Below are 13752 nucleotides of genomic sequence, written 5' to 3' on the forward strand. Positions count from 1 at the left end.
ACAGGGTCCGACAGCCTGCCGGAGGACTGAGACCACTGGAGCTTGAGTGCCCACTACAAACATCACATCCGCAGACGAGCATCTGGTACCAGAAGAATGAAGGATGCCATGAGGCTGAGCAGTCTCAAGAACTCAGACTCTGGGAGATCCTGGACAAATTGAAACTTGTTCACCATCTGCTGAATGTGAAGAGCCCTCACCTGAGGAGGAAAACACTGCCCCAGGGACGTGTCGAGCACTGCTCCGATGTACTGGAGCCGCTGCGTTGGTGTCAAATGAGACTTCTTTAAATTGAGGGAGAAGCCCAGCCTGTGAAGGGAGTGGCAAGTGACGGACAGATGATCCAGGACTTGCTCGGGAGAGCTCCCCCTGATCAACCAATCGTCCAGGTAGGGGTAGACGTGAATCCCCCCTTTCTTGAGATGCGCTGCCACCACCACCATGAGATTGGTGAAAACCCTCGGGGCGGAGGTCAATCCGAACGGCAGGACCCGAAACTGAAAGTGCGAGTCGCCAACCGCGAACCTCAGGTACTTCTTGTGCTTGGGATGGATCGGCACATGGAAGTAAGCATCCTTGAGGTCGAGAGACACCAACCAGTCCTGAAGTTGAAGGGCCTGGAGGACTTGAGAAAGAGTCACCATCTTGAACTTGTCCTTCCTGAGGAGTTTGTTCAAACCGCGCAAGTCCATGATGGGTGTCAATCCCCCGTCTTTCTTCGAAATCAAAAAATAAGGGGAATACCATCCCTTGTTCCTCTCCGCTACAAGCACCAGTTCTATGGCGCCTTTCTCCAGCAGGGCTTGAATTTCCTGCGCAAGGAGCGGATCCGGACTCTTCAAAGAGAGGTTCCCTGGTGGATTGTCGTGAGGCCTCTGCCGAAAAGGAAGACAGTAGCCGTGGGTTATGATCTACAGAACCCACACATCCGAAGTAATGGCTTGCCACTCTACAAGATGATGCGCCAGCCTTCCCCCAACCGGCGAACCATGGGAACTGGCCTCATGACTGAGTGGTAGCGGCTGCGGCATTGCCTGAGGGCAAAGAGGCAACTGCCCGAGCGGCCTTGGCACCTCGAGTACCTTTGTTTCCACCTCTGGCACTCTTACGATGGCCTCGGACCGCGAGCTCCCCTCGCTTTACTGAAGGACGAGTAATAGCGAAAGGAACCTCCCCTCCATTGCTGTCCCCTAGGACGAAAAGGCAGAGGTTGGCGAACTGTAGCGCCCAACGACTTCGCTGCAGCTTTGGAGGTCTGCAACCTCTCAAGGCACTCGTCAGCCTTGATGCCAAAAAGGTGTTCACCGTCAAATGGCATGTTGAGGAGCCAGGACTGCACATCAGGAGCGAACCCAGACTTACGCAACCACACAAACCTGCGCATTACGGTGCTCGCTGCCATGGACCGGCTGACACAATCTGCCAAGTCCAAACCCGACTGAACGGCCTCACACATGGCATCCTTGCCATCCTGAACCATAGCAAGGAAACCATCCCGTTTGTCCCCTTCGGGAATATGTTCAGCCGCTAATGCAGCACAGTTCCACAGAGTGTGTGTGAAACGAGACAAAGCACATATGGAGTTGGCCGCCTGAAGCGCCATACCCCCCGAAGAAAACACTTTCTTCGCCCAGCCGTCAAAACGTTTGTCGTCCCTATCCGGAGGGATGGTAGGATACGACGCCTGCTTTGCCGGAGCCGTAGCCGCCTGCACCACCAAACTCTCCGGAGTGGGGTGCCTAGACAAGTAGCAGGGGTCGCTACTGGCTGACCGGTATTTTCGTGACAAAGACTTGCCCACTACCAGGAGACTCTCCGGAGCAGTCCAAGCCGCCGCCACCCTTCTCTGCAGAGCCATATGAAATGGCAAAACCAGGTCAGTGGGGGGACCGAGATCCAGGATGTCCGTGAGATCATCCTGAACGAACTCCCCTGGGGGAGCTGACCAACCCAAATAATCGGTGACCCGAGACATAAGGCGCCGATATGAAGAATCGGCATGAGTTCCGGCCTACAAAACTCCACCTCCGGAGAGGTGTCCAGTCCACTGGCATCATGCAGTGACTGCCTCAGGTCATCAAACTGGCTATGGCCCGAGATAAGCTCATCCGGACCCGTAACCCGAACGAAGCCGTCAGAGCCTTCATCACCCTCTGAAATGTACTCCATGCGGGAAGAGGAAGACCTCTGGGGACCAAAGCAGTGCCTGACCTTAGCCAGAGCCTTTCCAGGGGCAAACCCCGTGCCACGGGGCCCCTCCGACACCAGCGCCTCGAAAGGCGTCAAGGGCGCCGAACGAGTTGGCGCCGGCGTTGACAGAAAAGGTGTCGACGTCAGCTGCAGCGCCACCAGCATCGGCGGCGTCGACACAGGCCTCGAAGCCGGAGCTCCGAGCGTGTCTCGACGACCTAGGCGCCGATGGCGTCGACGACCCCCTCAGAGGCGGAGCCTCGAGAGAAATCGTCGACGAACTCGACGCCATAGACGTCGACGTCTTCTTCGAAGACGGAACAGGATCCCGCGGTCTCGAGCGCGTCGAGGACCGCGACCTGGAACGGGCATGGCGAGAACGGCTACCCTTGTCCGAGCAGGACCTCCCCCGCGAGCCGTGCCGACCACCCGAGCCTGAAGGCGTACGAGCGGTGTCTCTCGACCGGTGCCGACCGACCCCACTCGGAGGCGCGGACGGACCGGTGCCCTGCGATTCAGGAATCGCTAGCATCTGCTTCCCGAAGGAAGCCCATTCCTCCGGTGTCGCTTGCATGGAGGGATAAGGACGAGTCCTTGGAAGAGGACGGGGAAAGCGACCTATGCCGCCGCTTCCGGGAATGCCTCGAAGAGGCGAAGGAGTGGCGAGACCGACTCCTGGAAGGAGACCCACTGGACTTCCGACGATGACGCGGAGAGTCGCCCCCTCGAGTCATCTGTCGAAAGCCCCGCAGACCTCGACTTCCGGGGCTTAGACACCCGGCCTACCGACAGCTTCTTCTTGCGTTCCCGCAAGGCCTTTGCAGTGAGCGACTGGCAGTCAACACAATCGTCCGTATCGTGTGCCTCCCTGAGGCACCAGAGGCAGGCGTCGTGCGAGTCTGTGACCGACATCTTGGACCCACAGTCCCCGCATTTCTTGAAGCCCGGACGCGGGGTTGAAGACTAAGTAGACATCGCCACGAACAGGTCTTCACAAAACCGAACAGGTTCAACGAACCGAGAATGGAAAACAGCAAACTCCAAAGAGTCGAGGCATACCGAGATTCACGAAGCGAACACATTCGCGAAAAAAACGGAACTGAGGCTATGGGCGTCATGCGTCCTACTTATCCCATCGGGTGACGTCGGCCGTCGAAGGAGGTCCTCGGGGACGGCGCATCAACGTCATCGACGCAGACGCCAAAGATTTTCCGAAGCAGCACAGCTGTGGACATTACCTGTCATAGCTATGGAATACGTCGGAGGACCCAATCCCCTCGAAGTAAGAGGAAGCAAGACCGAATGTGGTAGTGGCATCTGAGCACGCCAGTCATAGTAAGGGCGGAACAGATTCACACTGTTGTGTGGAAAAGGTTGTCCACCAAAAAGAAGGTTCCCAGCACCCTCCGACGATAGCGTGGGTGTGAGGGAAGAATCAAAAATGTAGACCACGTGGGAACGCCCACCATTTTGTGATCATCTGAGGAGAACTGCATCACATACGATGAGGCAGTCGACTACACAGACTGGTCAGGGGACTTGACTGAAATTTGGGATTTGGATGTTTACTGGACATCCTGTCCCTTAAATTAGCCCCCAAAGGAGGAACCTCGGCAAAGCCGGTAACAGAGGAGTTACGGTCGACGACCTCTCCCTGTGCCCCCTCAACAGAACCGGTAACACTGCAAGTGCAGGAAAGATGAGGAATGTACCTCACAGACAAGACCTTAACAGGCCTCTCAGTTCTGTTGGTACACACCTTAGCCTTGTGAAGAGGAACCTCGGAACAGAGTCCGGTCTTAATAGCTCCCCCGAGGGGTCTCGAACCGTGGTTCGGTACAGAAAGCATTTAGAGAGGCCTCAGGGCGCACCCCAGTGTCTGTGCGGGAAGCTCCTAACAAGGAGACCTCAGAGCAAACTCCTGTACCCAATATGCCTCAGCACGACTAGGCTGGCTATTAGCACCTTATCGGTGAACCTTGGATCGTGATCCGGTACAGGCAGGCCCCTCGCAGAGACCCTCAGAGAAAACCTCGGTACGCCTATTAGGCCTGAGAGGCACTTCAGGGATAACCCCGGTAGTAGAGCTTATGAAGCCCCTCCCGGACCTGGAGGACCCGGGAAGGAGTCCCACGGCCGGGGTGCCTTGAAAAGTAAAGAACTTACCGGGCGTCTCTTCTTTCCGTCATTGAAGAGTTGGAAATGAGATGGAACCTTCTGGAAGATTTCCTCCCACATGCGAAGACGACGCTGAAGTGCCCGGATCGAAAGTGAGTCACAGAAGAAACACGAGTCCCAATAGTGATCCGGTCGTAGACACTCCAAACAGAGTGGGAATCCGCCCTAGCGAAGTGAGCTCGCAAGAGGAACAAGTGGAAAATCCCAGACGCTCCGGCATAGACGGAGGACAACGCAACCGCAGAACCAGAGCAGGAGAGAAGGATAACCAGAAAGAGAAAAGGTCATCCCGGTGATGCTAGTGCGTCCAGCCCTGACCACGTTGAGAAAAGGACTGAAGGGCGATGCGCGGGGCGCAGCTAAGGAGGGCGGGGTTACAGCCGTGTGCGGTACCCTGTGTGAAAAGAGAAGGACACATTTTCAATTTGATGCTTTTTTTACAGAAGTGCACCGGTCCCGTCCCACAGGACGGAATGTCCCAAAAGTATGGAGGAAAGGGGACGGGAAAGTAAGTGCAAGAGCTTTGACAATAAGGAGGGGAGGGAGGGGGAGATAGGAGATGAGACAGACGGCGACTATCATACTGGGCCTGACGACATTTCTGGTAGGTGCAGGGGAATGACAAAAGGTGAAATGGGGGGGGGTGGATGAGGAGTGGAGTGACAAAACAAGTGACTATCGTACTAGGCTGTATGACATTTCTGGTAGTGCTGTAGATTGACTAAAGGGGAGGCGGTGGAGGGGTCAGGCAGAGGAACATAACAAGCAACTATCTTACTAGGTCCGACAAAAATTCTGATATGGTAAGTGCATAGAATATAGTGAGGGGAGGGGGGCGAGAGGAGAGAGGGAAAAGATGGGGAGAAGACTGAGAAGCAGTGAAAGTGGTGAAAGAAGAAGAAACGAAGCTGGCGAAATACAGTGTTATAGAGCACATAACCAAGTGGAGAGCACATCAAGTTGCAGAGGTCAATACTAAACACAATGTTGGAAGAGAACAGCAAGTGCAGGCCAGGAATCAAGTCATAGATGGGCACAGCATGATTCAAGGTCAAGATTACGTGATGCTTAAGGAAGTTCAGCATAAGAACGACGAGATTTGAGGTGGGTGAACCAACATGAGTCACATGAGTCCAAAAGTGAAAAAGCATCAGCAACAAGGCAGAGATGGCGTCACCATAATATGTCAATACAAACTCCCACAGTGGGCAGGGAGGAAATGTTGATGCAGGGGGGATAGCAGGAGAGGGCGGACAGCAAGTAGAAGGATTCAAGCATACAGGCATCACCTGAAAACAGGGGGGCGAGGGGATCAGTGAAATACAACAGGCAGGGATGCAGGCATTACAGGCATATAACGGGGGGGAATGCAAAATACAACAGGCAGGCATACATGCATCGCATGCATACAACTGGGGGTGAGGGAGAAACAGTGTAATACAACAGGCAGGCAGCGTACTGACAGCCGACAGAGCAGACAGGGGCCTTCGAAATGGGCCTTTGAATGAGGGGTGGCTAAAGACTGCCAGTCCCCTATGGCCAGAATAAGCAGGACAGTGGCCAATGGGATTGCTTGCAGGAGGGGGGACGTAGGATGTCACTTCAAGGCCTCTGCAGCAAAACAAAGGCGTGGGAGGAACAATGGAAGGCCAGCGGGACAGCAGTGATGGGATATTTACTCAAAGGCCCAGATATGAAATTGTTTCAGTAGCCTAAAGATGAACAGGTATTAAGCAACACAGACCAACACTATAAATATCTGCAACTGGTTGTAGGCAGACACCTCAAGACTCCCATTGGATAAAAAACATTCAGGATGGGCATATGGTGTCAAAACAAATCTCAGATCTATAGAAGGCAATAGCCTTCCACTCCACCTGACGGCTAGAGGAGAGGAATCAAAGATGGGAGGGAGACTTGGCGGAGATAGATGCTGAGGGCTGGAATGATGCATTATAGTACCACTGGGAAGTGACAATTTCTGCGAAAATTAAAACTCGTGCAGTTAACATTTTTGCATAGAATAGATTATTCAAAGGAGCAGTCATGGAAAATGGAAAGGGGAGGGCGGGGATAGAGACAGATGCCCCAAATGTGTCTGAGACAAAGTAACTATTTCATATGGTCTGCGGTTGCACTATGATTCCGGCATATGGTGAAGAGGGAATTCTAGAAGGCAAAACCGATCTGGAACCCAGGGGGGGGGCATTGTTAGGGATGTGGTCGAACGTGGAATTTAAGTGATCAGAATATTTTCTTTAATGTAGCATTTTCTTTCATAAAGAGGGAGCTAGCCAAAAAAACTGGGTGAGTCAGGAGTGAAATGGCGTTTGAGGAGGGACTATTAAGAAACTAGACCAACTGGTGAACAGGAATATGGTATGCAATTAGAAATCTGAGAACATCTGGATGGGGATGGTTTGCTTTGTAGTTCTTGTTCATATGTTGAAAATAATAAAAAGGCATTAAAAAAAAATAATCAGCAAACCTAAAAAGGGAGAAAATTCCATGTACCGATCCAACTATGCAAGTTTGCATATGGATCTGTACATAGAATTTCTGCATTTTGTTACAGCTGTATACCCAATTTGCCATTCAGTACCTTTTAAGCTTTCAGTGTCTAGCCTCCTTTGAAACATTCCAGACTCATTCTGTTGTAGTCGTCTCGTGCACTATTTCCATCTCGATCTGTACCACAAACTCCAGTGTGATGAAGAGAAAGGAGACCAAAGCAGCTTTTGACTCAGAATAGGGAGTTGTTCTGGAATATAGCGAGGATGGAAAACCTTAGAAAAGAGTATTGGGGGTGGGGAGGAGAGGGTGGTGGGTCGGCACACTACACAAAATGGCCACATGAAACATTAGCTCATAGACTGAGCCTACAATTCTGGCCATTTTCCATTAATTACATGATTTAGCACCTTTATATTTCCTCATAAATTGCAGCCAACATGATCTGAAATGCTACAGTGCATTTCATTTGCAAGTCTGTTGCCATTCTCCAGTACGCTGCTGCAGCTTACCTCTAAGTAGGAACAGCGCTCTCTTCTGACCCGTTTCAGACTGGTGCTGGAGTGGGCCTGCTTTCTGTTCACCTGCAGCGATCCAGTTCAGCAAGCCGGAGGGAGTCAGCGGGTTTGGGGCTCTGGTTTGCTAGCATGGATTGAGTCGCTCTGCTGCTCCGCCTCCACCTTCCAGATGATGTGACTGCACATATTGCCACACCCCCTGAGGAAAGGAAGCAGTGTCACACGTTACAGGAGAACGCTGCTTCCATGTAGGCCACCCTTGCCCAACATCCAGTGACTGGCACTGGTATTACAGCCTTTACTTCCAATTTCAAAGGAGATTAAAGGAAATTAGCTTTCTTGATAAAATGTACTGAACTTCCTTTTATTGGGCTAAAAATGGCTGCTTAAAATCTCATATGGAGACTCGTCTAATATTAATAGGCAAGGTAAAATCTAACTTAAACTCTCTAGCATTCAGTCATCCGTCTCAGTTCTAGATTCCAGGTCCTTAATAAATCTGGATGACTTCAACTCCTTTCAAAATTACATTAAAACAATACATTCCAGACTATCAGAGGTTGAAGAGTGCGTGTCATTCTCTGAAGATGGATTAGAAGGCCTGGAACAAATGCACAATAAAATTCAGCATTTAGAAGTTGAAATGGCCAACCTTGAAGACAAATAGGAGGGACAATATAAAAATTGATGGGGTTCCAGAGAACGCTGAACTAAATGATCCATCACATTTCTTACTGATTGGCTCCCAAACATTTTAAATATTACCTTCTCACCTACCCTCCGATTTCAACAGGCACATAGAATCAGACCTATTATTTCTGGCCTGTTATGACATCAACAAGCATGACAGAAACCTCTAAATTTTAGGCAACCAAATATTTCCCCTTCTTCAAAGCTACACAAGACAAAAGGAAGAGATTTCTTAGCGGACTAAAGAACTTGGATATTAAATACAGTCCACTAGAACCAGCAAGAAGGCTTATTACTCTGCCTGGTGGCTGTAAAGACTGGTAGGGGGTATCTGTACTTCCGCGCTCTATATGGTAGAGGAGAGGCACAGAAGACCCCAGCCGAGATTCTCTATTACAGTAGCAATGAACGAGCAATCAAGGCCTAGCTTCTCAGGAGGTGATGCAGGCTGGTTCTTAAGTACAGTGTAGTCCCCGAACCCCCACAAAGGAATGTCCAAGGGTATGTACACGATCACAATAACGCACTTTGTACTTGGAAGTCAATAATGATAAATATATACAATTCTAAAGTGGTACCACCAATGTTATCAAATCTCATTAAAGTGCCTCAACTGTATGGTTAAAATGTCACAGATTAAGAACGTGGAAACCAGCAATAGAGATAGGAAGGAACGCAAGAAACAGTAGGCAGAATACTCGCCCGGTTAACATAGACCAAGTTCTGTTTGAAGATTTCCCCCCCCCCCAACCTGGGCAACCGGCAAAGAAAGGTATATCGCACAAGCCCAGTCCATATGTTCAATAGTCTCACTTCTTCCTATTAAGGTTTTACCCCCCCCCCCCCCAAATGAACCTGGTGGAGTAGAGTTCTCCGACGATGCGCCGACCGATCCTTCTCGAGTGCCTCCCTTTCAGGCGGGAGCCACGGTGGTCGACAGTGGCGGACAACAGTCCAAGTGCTTCTCCTTGGAGTTCCGCAGCAGTCCCCCTATCAGTTCGGCAGCCTGTCAAAGGTCTGTCTACCAGGGAGCATTGGCAAAAGTCAGCTGTGCACGATGGCCCCTCGTAGCTCAGGAAGAGGGCGCCTTGCCAGGTCCTCTCTGGGTCAGTCCTTGAGAGCAAAGCAGCTTTCAGATTGCGAAGGAGAGCAACAGCAATTCTTCTCGTCCAGCAGGGTTTCAAGGTCAAGCGTCAGTTACTCCAGTTACTTGTCGTAGTGGACTTCAGCTTCTGAACACGATTCCTAGCAGTGAGAGGTCCCCAGATATACTGTTGATCTCCCATTCATTCCGCTGGGTCACACTCAAGCATCCAATCACGACTACGGGCATTCATGCAGGCAGGCAGCCAATCAGGCACACAAGGTATTCAGGCCATTCACTTCTCTCCAGACACTCACAACAAGTTGTGTATTGGGACAAGTACCGAGCCATTCAACACTCCAAGCTGCATTCATACTGGTTTTGGGCAGGGTTGTCTCAGTCATTGTGTCAACCACCAAATACTAGACACCCACAACACAGAATGCATATTCGTCACACACTCTATTCACCCAGGTCCCACCCACAGGAGGTACCCACAGCATACATCACAGGGAAGGCTCCAGCAAGTCTGGCCGGGCCTTCACAACAACACCATATAAGGCACTTCCACCCAACAGTCAGTCAGAGGGAAGGGACAGAGTCAGGGCTTCCCAGGACTTTGGAAAAACAAGGTAATGGGGAATAGAAAGCAAGAGGCCACAGGGGCCATCTTGTTTTCCATCAGGAATCAACGGATCCCAATGGCAGGGCCAGGGTATCCCAAAATGGAGGATAATCCGCGCACCTGTCAATTTCAGCATGGAGCTGCCACCAGCCCATACCCTGCTCTGCGGGCCACCCACAGGTGCCCAAAAACATACACTAGGGGCACAGGGTTGTAGCCCCACCCATGGGTGCCATAAGGGTATCCCACGGGTCCGTTCACCAAACCAAAAGAGAGCTGCACCGCCAGGAGTCCCACATGAACTCCTGTGCAGAAAACACGACAGAACACAAGATAAAAAGCAGTAAAAGACAAGGATACGGAGGCCCTGTCCCTCCGATGCATTTCCAGCATCACCAAATAATTATTGAATCCAGATGACCTCCATGTCCTCATTAAATCCCTCTTCCGAGATGAATACTCTACCTGATGAATCAACCATACAAGCTTTCAACTACTCTGCTTCCTCTACATGCTTATAATTTATCGTGTCGACATAAATTCAAGCCTGGAAAACTCCATCACACCAGAAACAGAACTGAACTCAATCCTACTGCTAGCGTATTTCAGAATACAGAAAAACTGATAAATCCAGATTCTGTGTTGAAGCATTTTGACCCTGAAGATCCATCCTCCACCAAATAATTCTGTATCTTCTTTTTCTAATCCAGTCATGTGCTCATCCTGGTTGCCCTTTTGATATATCCCAATTCAATATGGCCCACTGCACAACGCTCATTGACTCTGATCCATCCAGCTCATTGATTTATAGTGAACTGTCTTGTTCCTTCTTATGGCAGCTCTGAACGATTACTTGACTTCCTATTCATACATACTGTTCACTTGTTTATGAATTCTTATGCATTAGTAATTATTGTAATGACCAATTGCGCTCTCTTGGTCTCTCCCCACTCCTGCGTTTCCCAGATCCTTTCTAATATTCGCCTCACTTGGACTATCTTTATATCAGGAGACTTGGCTAACATCCCTATGTATAAACCTGCTCATTTACTGTATTTCACATATTTCTTTTGTTATCATATGTTTAATTGTTGGCGATAATGTCATGATGCCTACCCCCGGGGACCCAGACCAAGTCCAGCAACCCCGGAAGCAAGCATCAAGTTACCCCAAGCAAGCCCAACAACCCCTGCTAGGGGCTATTTGGGTGCAGTCCTGGCACCTATGGCACCAGGCTCATATGGAGAAAACTTACCTGATGCAGACCATGCTGCAAGAGCTCCAAGCCAAAAGAGGCTTGGAAGGGACCATTTTCTCTAGGGACTATTTTTTTTTACTCGGGTGGGGCTGGGGAGGAATACTTACCTGGGACTACTTTGGAGGCTATTTAAACCATGCCCGGAGAGCAGCACACGCTTTGCGTTAATCTGCATCCAGCAGCGTAACGCTCACCGTGCCTGCAAGTCTGCATCCAGTATTCTGCCACGCCCGCCTCGAGTTTGGAGCTCCTAGAAAAAAGGGAGAAAGAAGGAGAAAAGGTTAGAACAAGAGCAATACCTTTGATCCTTACCTGAATTCCCGATCCATCGCGCCTTCGAGCTGGAAGAAAGAAGTTATTTTATGTGCGTCGCCTCGCCTGCTGCAGTGCCGCGCTGAACTCACCGGCCTTCGCAGCATCTTCACATTCCACGGCATCCTCCTGCATGTTCCAGCCGCACTCCGGCACCTAAGGAGAAGACAAGAACAGCAAGGTGAGCCAAGGGAATACACAGAGGAATACCCCCCATAGACTTACCTGATTTCACCACCGGGGGTACTATTCCTCTTCACGGGTAAGCACAGTTTCCACTGCATCCTAGCCGAATCCCCGGCCCCTAAAGGGAAACAAAAGTACAACAAGGTGAACCAAAGGGACAAACACAGGGAACCCTCCTCACCACAAAAAACTTACCTGATTTTACCGCCGGAGGCATTATTCACTGAGACTTCATACTTTTCTCAGCGCCTGAATAAGGGAGAAAGCAACAGGTTACATAGGGACATTATTTTATCGAACTGTGTTGGATAATACAAATCCTTACCAGAATATTACCGGTTGCCACAAGGAACTCTTCAGTAGGGTCAAGCTGCAACCTGAAAGGAATCGGACAAGAGTGAAAGTCAGGCATTTGAACTCTTACGAACTACATACTTACGGCGTCTTGCCGGGAATATCCGAGTCAATATTGTTCTGGAACTCACCAATTCCTTCGAGCCATTGAAGCAACTGGTTATCTACGCGTCCCTGTGCTCAATGCAGGAAGGAGAGCAAATCTTTTCAAACCATCAGGTGAGACTATAAGAGGGGACATCCAAGGTGATCAGTGGGGTGAACAGCGGGGTGGGAGGATTTAGGCTGAACCCCACGGGTGGTTAATTCCCTTTCTCCATTTGCAGAAGAATATTCCTACGGGCCAAACAAACGAAGCTAGGTGGGCCAGTCCAGTCCGCCACCTCGGTCCTATGCGTCACATTGGTGGAGACCGCAGCTGTCGAGTCCAGATCGACGCCTCTGTGGGAGCCAGGTGAGCGTAACAGAACGCGAAGCCTACCTACAAATTCCCACCCGGGCGTTATGGATACCTCAGACTGACCAATTGGCCCAATTACTAGGGGAACTGAGGGCTGAAGTTCATTCCGCCCGTCAAGAAACCAATGCCCTTAGGAGAGAACTGATTTTGTCAAAGGAGCGAACTGATGACCTTGCTAGGCAACTATTGCAAAGCCAGGCTGGACAAGCACCCCTACCTGGTTCCTCGGGAAATCCAGCTCCTGTGTTAACGAGTAACCCTGTGCAAATAAACCTATCTGGAAATATTCCATTAGCTCCACCCGAAAGCTTTGCTGGAGATCCCAAAAGGTTTGCCGTGTTTATGAACCAATGCCGCTCGCACTTTTTATGCAGACCTGGAGCCTTCCCAAACAATCAAGCCAAGGTAGCCTTTGTATTGTCATATCTCAGCGGCAGTGCAGCCGATTGGTCAATTCCACTAGTTACTCAGGATGATCCAATTCTTCTGGATTTTCAGGGCTTTCAAACGAGAATGGAAAGACTATTTGCCCGGCACTCCCAAGGACAGGCCCTGGATAACAAACTTTTGTCCCTACGACAGGGTAACCAGGACCTTCGATCTTACATCGCGACCTTTAATAGGTTTATAGTGGAAACTGGATGGCCCGAGGTAAAACGAAACACGTTATTTCATCGAGGGCTTCAAGGAGAACTCAAGGATGTCTAGGCTCAAGTCGTGAACCCACCTCAAGACTGCGCTGAATATATAGACTTGGTGGTCCAGTTAGATCACAGAATTCAGAACAGAAAGGCTGATCGAGCCAAGTTTGAGAACAGGGTGTTGGTCAAAACCCACGCTAACCCCAAAAGAGCAGATGCTTCAGAACCCATGCAAATCGAAGGGGTTAAAGGACCCTTAACCCAGAAGGGAAGAGAAAGGAGACGGCAAATGCAATTGTGTCTATATTGTGGAACTTCTGGGCATTTTCTACGGGATTGCCCTGTAAAACCACCCAAGAAGGTGGTAGGAGCTGCTGATAAGCCATATGGAGTCAGACTCGGGAAACGACCACACCCGACAAGCGTAGGGGTCTGCTTGCGGAGCTTGAAGGATACTCAGACCTCGCATTTCATCATACCAATGTTCCTCGTAGATCCAGGTCAGCCATCGCGTATTCACGCAGTAAGGGCATACATTGATAGCGGGGCCATAGGAAACTATGTGGACTACGAATTGGCTTCCAGGATGAATCTGCCTCTCTGCCGAAAAACCACCTCAGATGTCATCACCACAGTCGATGGAACTGAAATTGCCTCTGGGCCTGTAACTCATTCCACCGGAGAGATGACATTATTGGGTCCGGATGGGCATCGAGAGGCTATTGTGTTTGATCTAATCAAGGCC

The 13752-nt window shown here is 50.3% G+C and overlaps 1 protein-coding gene across 7 annotated transcripts in view; it reads right to left on the reverse strand.

Moving 5' to 3' along the window:
* The window catches only part of ZNF644 (zinc finger protein 644), a 1204777-nt gene that overhangs the window by 639392 nt on the left and 551633 nt on the right, over window positions 1–13752 (reverse strand). For 4 of the 7 annotated variants that reach the window (XM_069641770.1, XM_069641774.1, XM_069641769.1 and 1 more), the window contains exon 4: window positions 7392–7596. The exons of the other annotated variants lie outside the window; for them this stretch is intronic. The gene's annotated coding sequence lies outside the window, so the exon portion shown is untranslated. The remainder of the gene's footprint in view (window positions 1–7391; window positions 7597–13752) is intronic. 7 annotated transcript variants of the gene reach the window in all.

Source organism: Ambystoma mexicanum, chromosome 1q (assembly GCF_040938575.1).
Source record: "Ambystoma mexicanum isolate Mex_15411 chromosome 1q, UKY_AmexF1_1, whole genome shotgun sequence".
In the NCBI taxonomy this organism is placed as follows: Eukaryota; Metazoa; Chordata; class Amphibia; order Caudata; family Ambystomatidae; genus Ambystoma; species Ambystoma mexicanum.